This window comes from Eumetopias jubatus, unplaced genomic scaffold (genome assembly GCF_037043125.1).
Source record: "Eumetopias jubatus isolate StellerSeaLion01/CBP00866 unplaced genomic scaffold, mEumJub1_p1.0 scaffold_7, whole genome shotgun sequence".
In the NCBI taxonomy this organism is placed as follows: Eukaryota; Metazoa; Chordata; class Mammalia; order Carnivora; family Otariidae; genus Eumetopias; species Eumetopias jubatus.
Genome location: NW_028274813.1, coordinates 67,645,300 through 67,667,120, shown reverse-complemented (window position 1 = coordinate 67,667,120; position 21,821 = coordinate 67,645,300).

The window sequence follows — 21,821 nt, the reverse complement described above, 5'->3', positions numbered from 1 at the left end:
ATGGAAGACATCAGGGAGATCCTTACCACAGAGATAAAAGTGTTTAAAAAAAGAATCAATTAGAGATGAAGAATGAAATAACTGAGATTAGAAACACACTCAATGCAATGAACAGCAGGCTGGAAAAGCATAGGAATGAAATAGTGACCTAGAAGATAAAATAATAGAAAATAAGCTAAACAAAAGAGAGAAGGCTTATGCAACGTGAGAACAAACTTCTTTATCACTTTTAAATAAACGTTTTATTTTAGAACCATTTTAGATTTACAGGATTATTGTGAAGATAGTAGAGAATTCTAGTACACTCTACACTCAGTTGTTCCCTGTTATTAACATCTTACATTCATACATTTTTTGACAAAATTAGTGAAACAATATTAATGCATTATTATGAATTAAAGTTCATTTTTTAGGCGAGCCTTGGTGGCTTAGTCAGCTAAGCATCCTTGATTTCAGATCATGATCTCAGAATTGTGAGATTGAGTCCTTCATCAGGCTCCATGCTGGGCGTGGAGCCTGCTTAAGATTCTCTCTCTCCCCCTCTTTCTGTCTCTTTGCTGCTCCCCACTAAAAAAAAAAAAAAAAAAAAAAAGTCCACTTTTTAATACACCTAAAAATTTTTATCATATACCTGTTATTTTATATTTATAATGATAGAGTTAAAAGACGCTTAGAGATGTTACTTCAGCCTGTTTTCTTACCAACAATAAATCAGCAGTAGACAAAGATAAAATAATTTTTTTAAAGATTTATTATTTGAGAGAGAGGGAGTGTGTGAGTGTTGGGGGGCCAGAGAGAGAGAGAGAGAGAGCGAGACTCAAGTAGACTCCCTGCTGAGTGCAGAGCCCTATGCGGGGCTTGAGCTCATGACCCTGAGATCATGACCTGAGTCAAAACCAAGAGTCAAACACCTAACTGAGCCACCCAGGAGTCCTAAGATAAAATTTTTTTTATGTCTAAAATATGTATGTTTGATTAGAGACAAAGTTTTAGTTTCCTTATTCAAAGGCCAGAATTATTTTCTTATGCCTGGCAGTACTGGTTACATGTTTAAATGACCTGCTCTTTCCTTTGAACAATTAATTGATGAGTTCTCAATGTAAAATTCCCACTGTTAACATCTCTCTCAAATTTCTTTAATTGTAAAATTTGACTAGTATTTTTCTTTTTTTTTTTGCCTCTTGCCTTTGAGAGGCTGAACCATCTTCCATATGCTTATCTACAGAAGCCACTCATCACCCTTCTCACCACGCCATTCTCCAGTTTTCCATCATGTTCCACACTAAATGAAGAAAACCAAAAGTCCAATAGTAGACTAAAATTTGGCTCCTTCTTTCTGAGCTTTTGAATCTTGTAGCTTTTTTTTTAGTCTCTATTTACAATTGCTTTCTCTTACCAACCTTCTACCTTCCACTTCCTCATTATCATCACTATTCTCTGGGATCCTCCTCTCTTGCCCCAGGGTCAATTTCAATGTTAACATGAAGTGACAGATTATTGTCACCAGAATCGTTAGCAGCGGCAGCATCTTTTTCTCAGTACATCACAGTCTAACATATACTTTTCTGATGGTTTGCCTTCTCTCAGACTTTTAAGTTTAGAATACATTTTTTTGCAAATAGCCTTCTGAAATTTTAGAGATAGAACATTTATGTAATTCTAGATTAAGAATGACTACATCGTGCCATCCATCTATCTTCAATATTATCTATGGGATAATATTCCTTACAGATAATCTATTTACTTACTATATAAGTGGGGTTGTATTAATATAAAGAAGTAAGAAGAAAGTGGAAACTAATTAACTTAGATTGGTGATGTGCAATTCTATGTCAATAGAATATAATGAATCTATTATATTAATATGTATTTACATATACATAAAATATGTTACACATAAGTTAAAAAATTATGTATATATTCATTCCCCTCCCCATGTATTTCCAGGTTCCACTTGCAAGCAGCTATGAGAATTGAGACCTGGAATCTTTATTTAGATAAAGCTCCTCAAATGATTTAATGATAGCCCTGTTCTTTAAGCACTAGTTTAGGGGTAACTATTTGTAATTCCAAAGTCAAATAGTCACCTCAACCATGCTATTATCTACAGAGTATGGATATTCCAGCACCCCCTGAAGATACCTGAGAAGAAGTTTTTTTCTCCCCTGCAGTTACCTCTGGTCCCAAGCTCTTCTTCCTTTCTCTGAAGTAATTCAGTTTAGGGATGCATCTCATCATCTCACAGGTGTGGCTATTATTCCTTACTGCATAAACACAGATGTAGAATGAAACCCTTTTCCTTCTTTTATAAACACATGCACACACACAAACATATCTACACAGAAGACATTTGTGTGTTAAATTTTATTGAATTATCTACTTATGTAATAAGAAATTACAGCAAACAAGTAATTGAAAGATAAATATTTAACAATTTTCTTGAAGAAGAGAAACCATTAATTTCCCTCATCTATTTTCTGGTTTGGGCTCTGATCTTCTGCCAATTATTAGTCACCTTTTCAGTCTTCTATCAGTCTTCCTTTCCATAAAGAAAACAAAATCCTCTTTTATCTTTTGTGAAATTAAGATGTTTCCTAAATATGTGTCTTATAAAATATCTACCCTTGGATGATATTTCAGGTCAAGTGTGTAGCTTACTAGAGGATCAGTACTTATTAGTTTTGCATGTCAAATACCTTTATGAACACAGCCTATTTTTAAAGTTTTTATTTAAATTCCAGTTAACATACAGTGTAATATTAATTTCAGGTGTACAGTATAGTGATTCAACACTTGGGTACATCACCCAGTGCTCATCATGACAAATGCACTTCTTAATTCCTATCACCTATTCCACCCATCCTCCAACCCACCTCCCCTCATAACCATCAGTTTGTTCTCTATGGTTAAGAGTCAGCTTCCTGTTGTGCCTCTCTTTTCCCCCACTTTTCTCATTTGTTTTGTTTTTAAATTCCACATATGAGTAAAATCATATGGTATTTGTCTTTCTCTGACTGACTTATTTAGCATATCATTGTACTCCCTAGCCCCATCTATGTCATTGCAAATGGCAAGATTTCTTTCTTTTTTTATAGTGGAATAATATCCCCTTGTGTATGTGTATATGTATTTATCTATAAACACATACCACATCTTCTTTATCCATTCACCAATAGATGGGCACTTGTTCTGTTTCTATAATTCGGCTATTGTAGAAAATGCTGCTATAAACATTGGGGAGCATGTATTCCTTTGATTTGGAATTTTTGTAGTAGTGTACCTAGTAGTGCAATTGCTGAGTCAGAGGGTAATTCTATTTTTAATTTTTTGAGGAACCTCCATACTGTTCGCCAGAGTGACTGCACCAGTTTGCATTCCCACCAACAGTGCAAGAGGTTTCCGCTTTCTCCACATCCTCACCACTACCTGTTGTTTCTTATGTTGTTGATTTTACCCATTCTGATAGGTATGAGGGTGATAGCTCATTGTAGTTTTGATTTGCATTTCTCTGATGATAAGTGATGTTGAGGATCTTTTCATGTGTCTGTTGGCCATCTGGATGTCTTCTTTGGAAAAATGCTTATTTATGGCTTCTGCCCATTTTTAATTGGATTATTTATTTTTTGGGTGTTGAATTTTATAAGTTCTTTATGTATTTTGGATATTAACCCATTATCAGATATGCATTTGCAAATATCTTCTTCCATTCACTAGGTTGCCTTTTAATTTTATTGTTTCCTTCACTTCTTCTTTGCTGATTATTTCTTGATGTTGTCTGATTGCTGTGGCTAGAACTTCCAATACTATGTTAAGTAAAAGTGGCAAAAGTGGACATCCTTGTCTTATTCCTGATGTTAGGGGAAGAGCTGTCAGGTTTTCCCTATTTAGGATATTAGCTGTGGATTTTTCATATATGGCTTTTATTATATTGAGGTATATTCCCTCTAAACCTAATTTGTTGAGGATATTTTTAAATCATGAATCAATGTTGTACTTGGTCAAATTCTTTTTCTGCAGCTATTGAAATGACCATATGGTTTTTATCCTTTCTTTTATTAATGTGATGTATCATGTTGATTGATTTGTGAATATTGAACCACCCTTGCAACCCAGGAATAAATTCCACTTGATTGTGGTGAATGATTTTTCTTAATGTATTATTGGATTTGATAGGCTAGAATTTTTGCATCTATGTTCATCAGAGATACATCAGATTCTCTGTTTTTGTGGTATCTTTATTTGGTTTTGTCATCAGAGTAATGCTGACCTCATAGAATGAAATTGGAGGTTTTCTTTTCCTTTCCTTTTCTTTTCCTTTCTTTTCTTTTCTTTTTTCTTTTCTTGTCTTTTCTTTCTTTCTTTTTTTTTTTGTAATAGTTTGAGAAGAATATGTATTAACTCTTCTTTAAATGTTTGGTAGAATTCACCTGTGAAGCTGTCTGGTCCTGGACTTTGGTTGTTGGCAGTTTTTTGATGACCAATTCAATTTCATTGCTGGTTACCAGTCTGTTTAAATTTCCTATTTCTTCCCATTTCAACTTTGATAATTTATATGCTTCTATGAATTTATCCATTTCTTCTAGGTTGTCCAATTCATTGGCATACAGATTTTCATAATATTCTCCTATGGCTGATTCTATTTCTGTGGCGCTGTGATCTCTCCTCCCTTATTTATGATTTGATTTATTTGAGTCTTTTCTGTTTTTGATAAGTCTGGTGAGAGGTTTATCAATTTTATTCATTTTTCAAAAATTATCTCCTGGTTTTATCAGTCTATTGTTTTTTATTTTTTAGTTCATATATCATTTATTTCTGCTCTAATCTTTATTATTTCCTTCCTTTTGCGGGCCTTAGGCTTTATTTGTTGTTCTTTTTCTAGCTCCTTTAGGTGTAAGGTTAGGTTGTTTATTTGAGGTTTTTCTTGCTTTTAATGTAGGCCTGTTTTGTTAAATACTTACCTTTTAGGACTACTTTTGCTGCATCCCAAAGGTTTTGAACCATTGTGTTTTCATTTTTATTTGTTTTCCATATATTTTTAAATTTTGTCTTTGAATTCCTGGTTGACCCATTCATTGTTTAGTAGCTTGTTATTTAACCTCCATGTATTTGTGGTTTTTCAAGATTTTTTCCTGTGGTTGACTTCTAGTTTCATGGCATTTTGATCAGAAAAGGTGCATGGCCTGACTTCGATCTTCTGGTATTTTTTGAGGCCTGTTTTATGGCTTAATATGTGATCTATTCTGGAGAATGTTCCATGTGCACTTGAGAGGAAGTGATTCTGCTGATTTAGAATGGAATGTTGTGAATACATCTGTTAAGTCTGTCTGATTCATTGTGCCATTAAAAACCATTGTTTCGTTGTTGATTTTCTGTTTAGATCATCTGTCTGTCCATTGATGTAGGTGGGATGTTTAAGTCCCTTGCTCTTATTGTATTATTAACAATTAGTTCCTTTATGTTTGTTTTTAGCTGTTTTATGTATTTGGATGCTCCCATGCTGGGTGCATAAATATTTATAATTACAATATCTTCTTGTTAGGTTGTCCCCCTTATTATTATTATATAGTGTCCTTCTCTGTCTCTTGGTTTTTTTAAGCAGCATACAGATGGGTCTTGACTTTTTATCCACTGTGTCATCCTGTATCTTGTGATTGGAGCATTTAGTCTATTTACTTATATATACTTATGGATAGATATGTACTTATTGCCATTGTATTACCTGTTTTGTAGTTGTTTCTGGAGATTTCTGAACCTGTCTGGTCTTTTTCATATTTTGCTAACTTTCTTTAGTGATTTATTCAGATTTCTTTCTCTTTATTGCATGTTTATTAGTGGTTTTTAAAAAGTTTTTATCTAAATTCCAGTCAGTTAACATGCAGTATTATATTAGTGGTTTTTGACATATGGTTACTATTAGGTTTTTGTATAACCTCTTCTGCATATAGGAGTCTATATTAAGTTGTTGTTCATTGAAGTTTGAGCCCATTCTTTTCTCCTCTCCTCCCTACATTTTAGGTATATGTTATTATATTTATATATTTTTTTTGTGAATTCTTTGACTGATTTTTTAGAGAAATATTAGTATTTCCTATTCTTGTGTTTCCTACTTTCATACTGTCACTTTTGGTTCTTCTTTCTTCTGAAAGAATTCCTGCATGGCTGGTTTTGTGGTCCTGAACTCCTTTAGTTTTTGTTTGTCTGGGAAACTCTTCATCTCTCCTTCTATTCTGAATGATAGCCTTACTGAATGGAGCGTTCTTGGCTGCAAGTTTTTGCCTTTCAGCACTTTGCTTATATTATGCCACTTTCTTTTGGCTTTCATAGTTTCTGTTGAAAATCTCCTGCAAGCCATATGGGTTTTTCCTTGTAAGTTACTGACTTCTTTTGTTTTGCTGCTTTTAAGATTTTTTTTCTTTATCAGTACATTTTGCAAATTTAGTTACAATATACCTTGCTGTGGACCTGCTTTTGTTGGTTTTGATGGGAGTTCTCTGTGCCCTCCTGAGGATCTGGATGTCTGTTTCCTTCCCCAGATTAGGAAAGTTTTTAGCTATTATTTCTTGAAATAAACTTTCTGGCTCCTTCTCTCTCCTCTTTCTGGGACTCCTATAATCCAGATATTATTACATGTGATGGAGTCACTGAGTTCCCTAAGTCTATGTTCCCAAGTCCTGTTGCATCATTCTTTTTTCTCTCTTTTGTTCAGCTTCATTGCTTTCCATTACTTCATCTTCTAGGTCATTAATTCATTCCTCTGCTTCTTCCAGCCTGCTGTTCATTGCATCAAGTGTGTTTCTAATTTCATATATTGTGCTCTTCATCTCTGATTGATTCTTTTTTAACTCTTTTATCATTGTGGTAAGGATCTCCCTGATGTCTTCCATTCTTTTCTCAAGCCCAGTGAGTATCCTTAGGATTGTTGCTTTAAATTTTTCATCAGGCATATTACTTATACCTGTTTTACTTAGATCTCTGGCCATGTCCTTGTTCTTTGAACTGGGATAAATTTATCCCTCTTGGCATTTTGTCTAAGTCTTCTACCTCCTTCTGTGTGTTACAAAAGCCATTTTTGTTTCCTGCTTCTGGAAGTACTGGCCTTATGAAGAAGAGGTCATGGAGTGCACAGGGTCTGGCACTTCAGGGAGTGTCTCTGGTGAGTGCCATGTGTGCTCTGCTGTTGTGTTTTGGCTGCTCTGTCCTTCAGTGCTGTTGTCTGCAGAGGCTCTCCTTGCCTGCTGTGGGCAGTGTTTGGTCCCTGGCCTGAATGTGGCAACTTTTAACTAGGTGTGCTCTGTTCTGTTTATGAAATGGGACATGGTGCCATCTCCATCAGAGCCAAGGCCCTGCAGAACTCTCTGGTGCGGAGAGGTGGTGTGGGTAAGGGTTTGTGCTGGTCTTCTGGGGGAGGGGCCTGCCACTCTGGGACTAAGGCAAACTGGACTAAGAAGGGCAGTTCCACTGGAGCACCGGGGGTGAGGGTGAGTGTAAGCAATTTAGGCAGCCAGTGTTGGTGCTGAGCTGTTTCCCTTAGGTGGCTCTGTGTTTATGCTGAGCAGTGGAGAAGGGAAATGGTGTGGGGTTGTTCCTTTGTTCCTGGAGAGGTATTTTCATGAATGCTGCCTCTCAGAGACATGGTCTGAGAAGAGCAAATAATCCCCCTACTGTGTGTTCCAGGTGCACTTCGGATTGCTGTTTCCATACTGTCTGCCCCAGGTTGTTTGGCTTTCTTCTCTCTGGAAACAGCACAGTGCCTTCTGGCTCTATCTTAGCCCAGACCTTTGAACTCTAGGCTATAAGCCTTGCTGGTCACAAAAACTCATGAAATTCAGCCCATTTATTTCCCAAGCCAGTGGCTACGGGGGAATGTTCTCCTTGTGAATTCCTTTGTATGCTCTTCTCTCTCTCTCTCTTTCATCTCCCTTTCTGTTTTTCCTTTCCCTCTCTCCTTCTCATCTTCCTCTCCCTCCCTCCTCCTTATCCTCCCTCCCTCCTCCTCCCTCCCTTTTCCTCCATCCCTTTTCCATAACCATGGCTCCTTCCCCTCCACAGCAGCCAGGATCCATTTCTCCCCTAGCCCATATTTCCATACTTCCTACCTTCTTCAGTGTGGCCTCTTCTCTCCCTTTTGTTATGGAATTTGTTTGGTCAGTCTTTAGGTAGATTTCTTGGGTATTTGGATAATTTGATATTTATCCAACTGTATTTGTGGGAGGAGCTGAGCCTCCGGTCCTCTTACTCTGCCGCCGTCTTCCTTAGGGTCATCCACATTCCTTTATTTAATCCCTCATGAAAACACTGTGAGCTAAATGTGTTTTCTCATTGTGCAGATAAGGAAACTGAAGTACCAATGGTTGAAACAAATAGAAGCAGTCACACATTTGTTAAAATGTTTGAGAATAGGAATTTGCAGTCAAATACAACTCCAAAGCCCAAAAAGATTCCTTTTACATCTACACTTCACTTCTTCAGACATTTAACATGATTCTTCTGGTGCTACTTCCCACCACCAACTGTGCTCCAGCCTGCTGAGCATGTAATGGACAGAGCAGCATATTTCCCAGGAAAGCTGAAGCAATCTGGAGAGTGGCAGGAATGCAAATTGGCAAAATTAATGGCGATGACCAAAAGTATTTGTTGCCATTTTGACAGATGTAGCAGCTACTAGCATTAATTCATTTGTAGACTTTGCACCTGTACCAACTACTAGTATTAACACCATCCAAAAAGGGTTGGATGATGGGGCTAGAATTATGAATATGACAAAACTTCTTGTTCCACTACAACTGCCTGGATAGGTATTATGTGGTCACTATATGCTCTCCTAAATTAGAATTTTTATGTATTTATAAACAACACAGTTTCTTTGCAAAGAACAACTCTTCGTTTAGGCTTCCATTGTACATAACTGATCCAAGGATCTGATTTGTACTCTATGATCTTTAGTAACAACCCAAACACAGATGAATAAGCTCCAGTCCATCAAGAAATGTACCATTTTAGAGAGATCTGGAGAAATCTTACTTTTTTATATGATTAAAGGTTCTGAAAATAATTTAGTTTAACTGACCACTTTGCCTTATATTCAGTTTTACATGAAGCTTATGAATATTATTATAATACAAATTCATAGGAGGTTATTTTACTAACATATAAGCAAAACATTAGGTATACTTGGGAGATTTTCTCATATAAATCTTAACTTTAAAATTAGTATTTTTAAAAAGAATTTGCAATTATAACAATGAAGCATCTATATAGAAATAATGTTTCATGATAAAATTAAAAACACTTGTGCAGCATTTTCATTTTTCTTCTGGCTATTCTTATTTTCTCTGTAATTTTCATAGCTAGCTATCACAGTATGTAGGAGAGATCAATGTTGTTTCTCCATGTCATATATGATGATTATGCTAGGTAAGCAATTTGATGAAGGTTACATAGGCTTCAGAATCTCTGCAGGAGCACAGAGCTATAAAGTGCTTAGTATAATGTCTGACCCACTCAAAAAACCCTGAGTAATTGATAGCTATTACTGCTGAATATTTGACTATATATAGCACTTGTTTTTCTTTTTTATAGAAATCTAGAACTAAGGAAAATATACACCTTTAATGAAGAAATAAACTATGTATAAATTCCATACCTAGAAATTGAATTTCCTTCTGTTCAGATAGTGTTCCTTTTATTAACTATAGTGATACCTGTTTAGATAACCCAAATGTAAGACAGAAGCTTATGATTTTTCTACATCTTACACTATATGGATGGGTAACCATTCACTCTTAACCATTTCCTTTAGAATTGTTTTACAATTGAAAGAACTTTAGGTTAATTGGAGTTATTAAAGTTAGTTAATGACACATTAAATTCAAAGGAACTGCAAGGTATTTTCACACACATAGATTCAGCACTCATCTCTCAGGTAGTTTTTCTTTTTCAAATACTGGCCATAGAGCTGACATTTTCATTATAACACTGTAGCCATTTGTTGAACTTTACTCATATTTAACAGGCAGATGTAGAATTTTATTTTTTGCCAACAAAAGCAAGATGGGAAGTCATCTTTGAAATGGGTGACTATTGACAGCTTCTACAAAGAGCCACTGTGTTTCTGCAGCTGGTGACAATGCCTAACGCTGCAGCTCCATAGACTTGTACTGGCTGGGGTCCAACCTGCCTATTGGATTTCAAAGAACCCATCTGGATAACGCTCCCCTGAAACTGACCTGAATGGAGATCACAGACTGGCACGGTCCTTCAGATTCTAGGTATTGTGCACCTTTATAAATGGCAGGCCATGACACTGACAAAAGAAAAAATATATTATCTGTATTGACAGATTTTTTCTATTGTTATAGATGTGAAGGAAGAGATAGAAATCAAAATAAAGAGACAAAAATAGAAAAATCCTTTGTTTTGAACATAAATTGTTTATATTTTATGCTTATGTTCATAAAAATTTTTTTCCCAAAGATTTTCATTTAAATTAGAGATTTAAAGAGCATTGTGTTAGGAGATGGGATACTTACATTAAGAAAAACTGTTTTATAGTTTAGATATTACTCTCCATGTATTATCATCAGCTTTAGTGAAGCATTAGATGAAAAGTTAGGAAACGTGATTATGTACGACTTTTTGTTTAATTGCAAAGTAATTGAACATTTGCGTGCTTTATTCCTCTGCCTTAAGGAATGTAGGAGAAGCTGCAGAAGGTTTCTTGAGTTAAGCCCTGGTAAGCCATCATTCAGGAAGAAGAGTGCAGGTCTCCAACCTTTAAAAGCTACTGCAGCCTGCCTATGATCAATCAATATATAAAGTCTCTTAAGCTCCATGAGTCATTTCCTGGGAGCCCCATTTCATGACATAGCATCAAAAGTCAGGGAGCAATTTTCTCACAAAAAAAAAAAAAAACATACTTAGAAAAATTTTGGATCAAGAGGCAGAGAGTAACAAGACTCATCCCACTGTGGCTCCCTGTTGACCATAGTCACTGCCCTCTATCAGTCAAGATAGGCTAGGTTATATGGTAGTACCTAATCCATTCAAATTCCTCGTGGCTTATATCAGTAGAGATGTATTTCTTAAATTACATGGGTATTTTAGGTACAGTGTGATATGCATTTGGGTTTTCTTCCTACTGGAAAACAGGGTCAGTCTGAAATGTTGGTTATTGTATCAGAGGGAAAAGAAGATAAAAGCTAACTATGATTTTGCTCTGAAAGTTTCTGCTCAGAAGTGACATGTTACTGTTGCTTACCTTTTATTGACCAAAGCAAGTCACCATGAAGCCCCAGTTAACATTTTCTAAATGGTACAAAAAATGACAAGCCATTTTTTTCTAGTTCAAAGTATTTTTAGGCTAGCGTTATGCCCAGGTGCCTGAGAGAAACAAATGTAAATCATTTTCAGAGGATAAATTTTCATTTTAGGTGCTTATGAGGTCAGACCTTCAAATAACTTTTCAAAAGAGATGGTCAATTCAGTCAGATATTACCAAGAACAAAGGAAAAGCTATGAGAACCAATGAACAAAAAAACCCAACCTAGCATAAGCATATTCCTAAAACTTCAGATATCCAAATGATCACAGTAATGTAAAGAATGTAAAGTGAGTTTACAATGTTTGAAAAAAAAATTGTGTGAAAACATGTGCAGGAAATAGTAACACACCACTTTTAAAATTTTAAGGAGAATTTGAAAAAAAATTAAAATAGTTTCAAAAGATGAGAAAATAATTTTACCTTGATTCATAATAAAACTAGCAAACTAGGAATAGAAGAGGATTTACTTAACCTGAAAAATGGTGACTTCAAATTCCTAAAATAACCTTCTTTATATATGTTGACACAGGGAGGGCTTTCTCTTTGAGACCAGGAGTATAGCAAAGATGCTTATTCACACTGTATCAATTATACATTGTATTGGAGGTAGTAACCAGGTCATTAAGAAAAGAAAAAGTAAGTGGATTAGGGGGAAAATAAACCCGTCTGCCATTATTTGCAGATAATGTAACTGGGTTTGCAGAAAATCCAGTATATCTTTAGAAAGAAATTTACTAACTTAAATGACAGCAATTTTTAAGATACACAGTTAATATTTTAAAATCAACCAAATTCCTGTAATCCAATTATATCCTATCAATAGCATAAAACATAGAATAATTTGGGGTGCCTGGATGGCTCATCAGTTAAGTGTCTGCCTTCAGCTCAAGTAGTGATCCCGGAGTCCTGGGATCTAGCCCTGCGTGGGTCTCCCTGCCCAGTGGGGACTCTACTTCTCCCTCTCCCTCAGCCCCTCCCTGCCTCATGCTCTCTTTCTCTCTCACTTTCTCTCTCTCCAATAAAATCTTTTAAAAAAATAGAATAATTTTACTAATAATTTTACTGTTGATTAGCATCAACTTTATAAATTACGTAGAAATGAATTTAACAGAAATCACACATAAGAAAAATTACTTTAAAATACAGAAAAACAGGGGCACCTGGGTGGCTCAGTTGGTTGGGCATCTGCCTTGGCTCAGGTCATGGTCCCAGGATCCTGGGATCAAGTCCCACATTGGGCTCCTGGCTCAGTGGGGTACCTGCTTCTCCATCTCCCTCTGCTTGCTGCTCCTCCAGCCTGTGATCTCTCTCTCTCTGTGTGTGTCAAATAAATAAGTAAATTTTTTTAAAAAAAATAAGGTAAAATAAAATAGAGAAAAACATTAAAGAATATATAAACAGTAAAGTTTATTTTCTTACTGTGGAAGACTTAATATTGTATAGTTATCAGTTCTTCCTAAAATGTTCTATGGAGCCAATGCATTCTAAATCAGAATCTCAATTGGTTTATTTTTATGGACCTGACAAGATGATTTTAAACTTACATAAAATCCTTAAGGATCAAGAATAACTAAGACACTATTCTGAAAAAAAAAAAAAAAGAGGTTGGAAGACTTAGCCAAATAGATGTAAAAATTTAGTAGAAAGCTGTAATACTGTCAATGTGTTATTCATGTAGAGATAGCAAAATGATCAATGGATAAAACTAGAAGATCCAGAAACTCATCCATAATATATTGACATATATATTATTACTTCCTAGGGCTATTAAAAAACTACCACAAGAAAATTTATTGCCTTACAGTTCTATTGGCTAAATCTGAAATCAAGATATTGGCAGGGCCATACTCTGTGTTAAAGCTGTGGAGGAATCCTTTCTTAACTCTTACTCGTTTCTTAGAGTTGGCTGGCAATTTTTTTTTAAAGATTTTATTTATTTATTCATGAGAAGCAGAGAGAGAGAGAGACAGAGAGAGAGAGAGGCAGAGGGAGAAGCCGCTCCCAGGGAGCAGGGAGTCCGTTGTGGGACTTGATCCCAGGACCCTGGGATCATGACCTGAGCTGAAGGCAGACACTTAACTGACTGAGCCACCCAGGCGCCCCTGGCTGGCAATTTTTGGTGATCGTGGCTTGTAGATGCTTCAGTCCAATCATTTGGCTTCACATGACATTCTTCCTGTATCTTTATCTTCACATGGCCATCTTATAAGGATACTAGGTATGTTGTATTAGTGCTCCATCCTACTCTACTAGGACATCAGCTTAACTTGTTACACCTGCAATGTTCCTATTTCCAAAAAATGTCTGAGGTATGGGGGCTTAGAACGTAAACATAAGAATATCTGGGGGACTCAATTCAACCCATAACAATAACATTCAAAGAATTCCTTACAATTTCTTAACACACTCAGTATGTTGAAGGAATATGGCTAGTCTGGAAATCTAGTGAGTGCCCTTATTGTTTAAAAGCGGACATTTTTCAACAGCATGGCATTGTATTCCCTAGCTGCCTTTGCTTGCCTTCTATTAACAGAAATCAGCAAGATATAGTATGTGTCTCAAACAACAAAAGTGGTGATTTAAAAAATTGTTTACTGACTCACCACAGATAATGAGGTCAAAGAGAAAAGTTAAAGCACAATACTGCCATTAAATAATAATTTGTCTCAACCTTCCATCTGGGAGAGATATATGAGCAGTTTGTTCTGCCCGATATTGGAATTTTACCGACAAGATAAGTAAGTGAATTATTGAGGAGGTTTTTTGTTTGTTTGTTTGTTTTAAAAAGAACATTTTCAAAGTTTTGGATATGATTGCCCAATTTGATTATTTTTAGGTGTTATTTAAAAAAATAAGAATACTTTCAAAATAACAAAAAGTAAATCACCTCCTTTAGATTAGAGCATATAATTGGAAAAATGAACGTATTAAGTAAAACTTTTGAATATCCATGACACATTAGTGGTTTTCCATTTAGATTCAAGTATATTTGAAAGAGAAAATTCAACAGCACTCAATCATCCACCCACCCTACCCCAACCAGAATAAATTGTGATATTTCCTCACCATCTCACTTGCTAAACTTACTTCATTATGGTAACTGAACTGCACTGCATTTTCCTATGTTATATGGACATAATGATAATGCCTTTTGCTTAGAGCATTATAACTCTGTATATCCTTTGGTTGATTTAATTTTTTTTATTATAGTCAAATTTAGTAAGTAATCCTATATTTTCTAGTCATCTACATTTGGTCTTAAGAATCTTAGGCTAGTCTCCTAGAACTGTTTAAACTAATACCTAAAACTAATATGACATCAGCCAATTCCTTAAAATAATAACAGATCTACCAGCAACTACTGATTTGAAAACACCAATTTTAGCACCATTAAAAGATAATCATAACCTTCTCTACTCCAGCTTGACTCTGACTTTCACTTTCTCTTACAGAGATTTATATTCTAATCACCTCAAAAACTTTAGAAATGATATGCTTTAAAAAACTTTTGGAACTTTGTTGTTGTTGTTGTTGTTTTCTTATTTAATGGGAAAATATTTCCACTGATCAACTTAGGCTTTGAAAGCTTTTGTATTATCTTAATGATTTTAACTCTAACAACCAATTCTGTGTTTAATCTTTACCTACAGACATTAATCTATTATATCCTTTTCAGTATTTTACAACCATTATTACATCTTTGCAAATCCCTTGGTCAAGAAAACAGTTCTTTAATCTTCTTGCTAATTATCTTATATTTAATTATGGTGAAATCATGATTGGATATGTTATTTTGTTTATCTTTTTCTTTTTTAAAATCTAGTTGTGCAGGACTTTGGGAAACCACATTAAGGGAATTTTTCTGCCATTAGTCAGAGTCCTTGGTGAATTCAGCCAGTATGTATATAAAGTTTAGTGTTTTGTCTCTATTATTACGGTTTGCATTTTACGTTTTCAGGATAGAAATTGAAGGTATGACCAACGCAAATGAGGCATTTGTAGAAGAGAAGGGGTAGGAATGCCAGATTAAACACAACACCCAATTAAATTTGAATTTCACATAAACAATGAATGATAGATGTTTTTAGTGTAAGTATAACCCATACATTTTTACCATGCTACGTTTGATGCAAATATAACATGGGACCTGAAAAAATCATTCACTTAAAATTGTCTGAAACAACCTCACTATTTAGGGTGGGGGAAAAATTAACACACTGAGCTAACTTTGGAAATGAATGGAATCTCTGACTCAGTCCATGAAAAACTACACATAATAAGCTCTATACTCAAGTTGGTGAAGTTGTTTTCCATGGCAATAGGTTAACAAATGTGATACCAATATACACTGAAATTAAATTCTTAAATGAATGCATGACAGTTGCTGGCAACAGTTTTTTCTCACTGTTGGAGTCAGAGATTACAATAAGGGGAGAAGTTTAGAAAGGTCATGTGCTAACATTTCTAAGGTGAAACATCAGTATGGATTCATGTTCACCTCTTTTTTGGTGTTGAGTTATTTATGCATTTATAGATATGAACCTCCTGTTGGATATATCATTTGCAAATATCTTCTCCCATTCAGTAGGTTGCTTTTTCATTTTGTTGATAACTCCTCCACTTTTAAGAATCCTTGTAGTTAATTGGGCCCAACTAGAAAATCCAAGATAATCTTCATATTTTGAGGTGAGTTGATATCTGTGAGAGTTCTTATTGTGCCTACCACATCATTCAAGGGCATAGAATATAACTTCCCCACCCCTTGAGTGTGGTCTGGGCACAGTGACTTCCTGCCAAAGAGTATATTATGGAAAGAGAGTAAATAACTTTACTGTTGGATAAACCTCATCCATATTTCCTCAAACACATGATGAAGATTAATATTAACAATGATATCAAGTTGACAGTATGTATCCTTGATGTGATGTTATGAAAATGAGATTTTACCTCTGTTGTCTTCCTCCCCAAAATGCAAACCCCAGTTTAATCACAAGAAAAATGTGAGACACATTCCAACCGAGAGGCATTTTACAAAACTTCTGAACAGTGCTTCTAAAAAATGCCAAGGTTATCAAAAACAAGAAAGCCTGAGAAGCTGTCATAGGCAAGAGGAGGGTAAAGAAACACAATGAATAAACATAATGTGTATCCTGGATGAAATCCTGGTACAGAAAAGGGGCATTAGGAAAAACTTAGGAAATATGAATGGAGTATGGACTTTAGTCAATAATAGTATGTCAATATTGGCTCATTAGTTATAAAAATTGTACCATACAAATATAAGATGCTTATAATAGGGGAAACTTAGTGTGAGTATGTAGAAACGCTTTTTAGATTCCACCTATAAGTAAAATCATATGGGATTTGTCTTTCTGTGTCTGACTTATTTTAGTTAGCTTTACATTCTCAAAGCCCATCCATGTTGTCACAAATATATTCACAATTTTTCCATAAATCTGAAACTGTTCTAAAATTAAAGTTTTCTTTTTAATGACATGTAAAGCCATAAATATGCTGCTAGGGGAGCCAAGTGAAGTACCTAACCCAATTTGGAAAGTTTGTAGACATTGCCTCCTTCCAGTGGAGTTAGCTCATAAAGAGAATGTTGCAGGATGAAAAAAGTAAGCTATATGTGTCCCGATGCTATTCCAGATAGAGAGGATATCAGCTCATGAGATGGCATGGCTGAGCTCAGCCAGGGCTATCTAAATAATGGCAAATGAGACAGAATCATGAAACAGAGTTTAGTGAGAAAGTATGAAGTAAAAGCAGGAGAGTAGGAGGAAACAAATGGGGGCCCAATGTTAAGGAGTTTTGGATTAAGTACTGTAAGGGAATACAACGTATTTCCAATTAAGAAGAAAAACGAAACTAAAAACCACAGCCTCCTTTGACAGAGATGTATGTATACTTATGTTCAACCACAAACCAACCCATTGAGGCTTAAGCCACTTCTGTTTCATTTGTCTTCAGTAAAGCAACTTGAGTCAAACACTGAGTCACTTGAAAAACTAGACCTTCCATATATTTATTTTCCTCATCAGTGGTTCCCTCATACCCAGCCTAGCCAAACAACAGGCCTGTATGTGGCTGGATACCTGTTTCAAAGCCTAAAGTATTTCCTCTCTGGCTCTTGAAGAAGCATTTGCTGATCCTATCCTAGAGATGACTTTTTTTTCTTTACTAAAAAGTGACCTAGAAATCAACAGTGTAAACTATATTAAAATATAGGTTTTCCCTATTATCTAAACATCTGGAATATTTTATTTACCCAGGCTTGCAACTTCTGTTTGCTTGCATGAAGCATATTAGGTTTTCATCCTTATTTGTTCCCAAATGCTCTTGCAATAATATCATCATAAAGGGGTTACTAAAGTCACTATTTTAGATAAACTAACAAAAGGAATAATGGTTTCTAGAAAAATGAATGAAGAAAATAATGAAAATGAATAAAAGAATGAAGAAAACTACATTTTATGTTCAGAGAGGAGTTCTAGATTTCTAGGACATGTGATGGTCTCATATTTTACAAAACCAGATTTCTAAACGAATGTTCTGAGGAGGAACTTGATGATTCATACCTGTGTTCTTTCTCCGCTAATACCTACTGAAGGTAATTCAAGGAACCCCAATATGGGAACTGCCTCTGCCCTTCAGTGGGAATAACTTTTGCATGATTTATATATAGACTAGAGGGTGGGCAACTTGGAACAAAAAACAAGATGCAGAAATAGAATCTCTTTCCCCACTGAAAACCAGTAATAATTATGTATACACACATGTGTGTATGTACACTACATATATATGTGTATTTATATATTTCCATATAATTATGAGAAAATATTTTTACTATTTTTTGTCCTGACCAGTTACTGTATTTAGAAATATTTGATTACTGTAACTGTTGTGGTTTGAAGGATTTTTAAAATTTTTTATTAGTAAGGTTTGGTAGAAATAATCAACCATCTACTTGTATTGTGTAAATAGGGAAAAAAGGACTTTTAAATTGGGAAGTGCATGCAAATCCATTCAATAGCAGTTATTAATATTTTTTAAAATGAGTCTATGATGATTTTTGCCCCAATGAACAGGGTACCTTCTTTCTTTCTGGGAATATTTATTCTAATGGGATTTACTTTTTAAATTTCTTACTTGAAGTTAGAAGCCTCTGTATGGGTTTTCTTCCCTCTGTGTCTGTAGTTCCCTGTTTGTTTAATCACAATGCATTTTGTTTAATATTTCAGTGCTGTTTATCGAGACACTTTAATTTGTTTCCTTTCGTATTTGTCTTCACCAGGTGTTTCTTGACTGGAGCACATTTCCCACATGATAAAATTAAAGGTCTAATTAATGCCTTTAAGGACATTGGTGCACAATTCAGCACCTAATTTTCTGCAGGGGGCATATTTAGGTGTTTAACTAGGTGGAACTCTGTGCCAAGGATTTCATTTGCATACAAAGTCCCTCTTATTTCTTTGTAAACACCCTTCAATACAGAAACAAAGAATGCATTCACATTACTTGGTATGCACTTTTCTAGCAAGGAAAGAGTATAGAAAAATGTATCTAAGCCACATTTCATCAGAGCAAAAACAAAAATCCTATTATATGAGGTGTTGAAATACGAGGTCCATTTCTTTGGAGCAGTGAGGATAATACTCAGTGTCAGAAAATGGAGGGGCAACCTGCAAAAGCACTGCATGAAAAACGAATGCTTTGAAAAATCACATCTGAGATGTAGAGGATCTTAAGAAAAATATGGCATCACATTAAGCACAAAAAGGAAAGCTAAATCACCAGCAGGCAACTGCCGGCAAAGAGCAGACGGGGAAACAAAACTCATTGATCTATCTACAGGCTACAAGGACCGGAAAAAAGGCCATCTATGTAAAGATGTTTCTAATCTCATTTCATTTCACTTTCCGTCTACTTTGAAACATAAATTGTGAACAAGTTGTGGATGCCTTAGAATTATTGCTAATAAAATATTTGCTTGATTATTAGCATATTAAATCTGTTAAAATTAACATTTCATCCAATGTCCTCAAAAAATAAGATTTGTCAGATATGGGGACAAAATTTTAGCTCAATTTCCACATACCCTCTACAAAAGCATAATCTTTGTCAGCACTTCACTTTTTTTTTTTAAGATTTTTATTTATTTATTAGAGAGAGAGGGAGAGAATGCTCTGGACAAGTGTGGGGAGGAGCAGAGGGAGAGGGACAAGCAGACTGCCCGTTGAGCGTGGAGCCCCTGACAGGGCTCAGTCTCGCAACCCTGAGACCATGACCTGATCTGAAATCGAGAGTCAGATGCTTAACTGACTGAGCCCCCCAGGTCCCCCCATCATTTCACTTTTGACACGAACAACAGACATTTGCTCAACATTTGTAAAATGTTAGTGTCAAAGCAAAAATTGCTCCAACTAGAGGACAGAGCTAAACAGGCAGGGGAGACTATTCAGGGGTGTTGTGGGGGGGGCTAGAGATCAGAACTCAAGTCTGAGCTCAGTTGCACTGAAACAAAAAGCTGAGGAGTTTTTAAGAGCTGGTGTTGGGGGACTATAGGCCATCAGTGTTTGTTAATTGGCTTTACTGAAAGGAGAAGTAATCTTTCTTGTATCTTTATCACGGGAAGTAGTTTCACAACTTGGACAGACACCCCACCGAAGTTGGGCTCCTACTGTCGCACAGAAACTTGGGAGTTTGAGGCTTTACCTTATTTAATGTTTATATCCCAAAGGGACAGAGAAAGAATTTACAATTACAAGTGTTCTAAAGTAAATTCTCTAAGAAAAGGGAAGTTAGGGGTCTATCATGGAGAAGAAGCTTGTCTAAAGTTGAGTCAACCGGGGCCCTGGCTGGCTCAGTCGGTTAAGCGTCTTCCTTCGGCTCAGGTCATGATCCTGGGATCGAGTCCCGCATCAGGCTCCTTGCTCTGTGGGGAGTCTGCTTCTCCCTCTCCCTCCCCACTGTGCTCTCTCTCACTCTCTCTCTCAAATAAATAAAATCTAAAAAAAAAAATTAAAAAAAAATAAAGTTGAGTCAACCTGAAGGGAACTTTAAAATGAACTTTGTCACTAGGCAAATATAAATTTTAAAGAAATCCAGCACACCTGCCCCTTCTAATCTTATCTTTGCTTCTATGTCTCGCCTAAATAGAAATGTTGGAGTCTCTGCTTTTTAATCTCCATTGTTAGAATAACAATTTCTTCTAGGATATTTGTTCATAGCCATTTACTATGTCATATTATGTAAGTACTATATAGGATTCAGTAAGGCAGATTTTAAAATGGGTATCAGATATTTAAATAGAATTTATAGTAATCCCGATTATCAAGTAATATGAGTTACAATATTTCATATTCTTGTTTTCCCTTTATATTACAACTATACATTAGTCCAGAAGAGTTTCTCAGAAACGCTAGGGTTCAGAGGATAACAATGAGAAAACATGAACTTCAAATGCTCTTTCCAGTGCTGGACTAGCTACATAAATTATGGTGCCTCGCTCAAAATGACAATATGGGACCACTTGTTGAAAAATAATTTACAATTTCAAGATAGCAACCATGGATTATTAAACCAAGTATGAGGCCTTTCTGGATAACCACAGCGGTCTTATACCTATGAAGCTTGTAGTGCTCAAATGCTAATTTTCCTTTAAGAATATTTTTATCATTCTTATCCACATATGACTACCCATTTTTATGACATCTCATAGTACTTTGTTCTTTTGTTTTGCCATGTATTCATAATTTGTAATCACTTCTTCGTTTCCTTATTACATAGGGCCCACTTGAGAGCACAGTGCATGTCTTATTTCTCTCTCTAAACTGTGCAACACTTTTATTTTGCTTTTGCTTCTGTTTACATTAATCCCCAAATAAGTAATACATGAGATGGTTCAAAAAGCACAATAAGAAGAGCATCTACTGCAAAGTTTGTCTCATCCTGCCTCATCCATCTTGTTTCTAACTCATCCCCCACCTCTGTAGATAATCAGTAGTTTATGGGTGCATTCTTCTGGAGTTTCTTTTTCTTTTTTTTTTTTTTCTTCTGGAGTTTCTTTAAGTGAATGTTAGCACATATGAATATATATTTCTAGTTATTCTCTTTCTTACAAAACTGCAATATATTTTTGCACACATATACACATACTGTTCTGAACTTGATTTTTTCACTTAACCATACAACTAAAGAATGTTCCATATCCTACATAGAGAATTTCCTTATGTGCCATAGATTACTTAACCAGTTTCAACAGGTGGATACTTGGATTATTTCCAATCTCTTGTTATTACAAACAATGTAGCAATGAATGTTATACATAAGTTATTTAATATATGGATGCATATTTATAGGATAATGCCTAGTAGTAAAAATGAAAGCATAATCATTATTTTGATTATTTTTGCCAATTTATCTCCTATAGAGATTATAATATTTGACAGTCACCTCAACAGTGTATGAAAAGGCCTTTTTCTCCCTGCCTGCAACC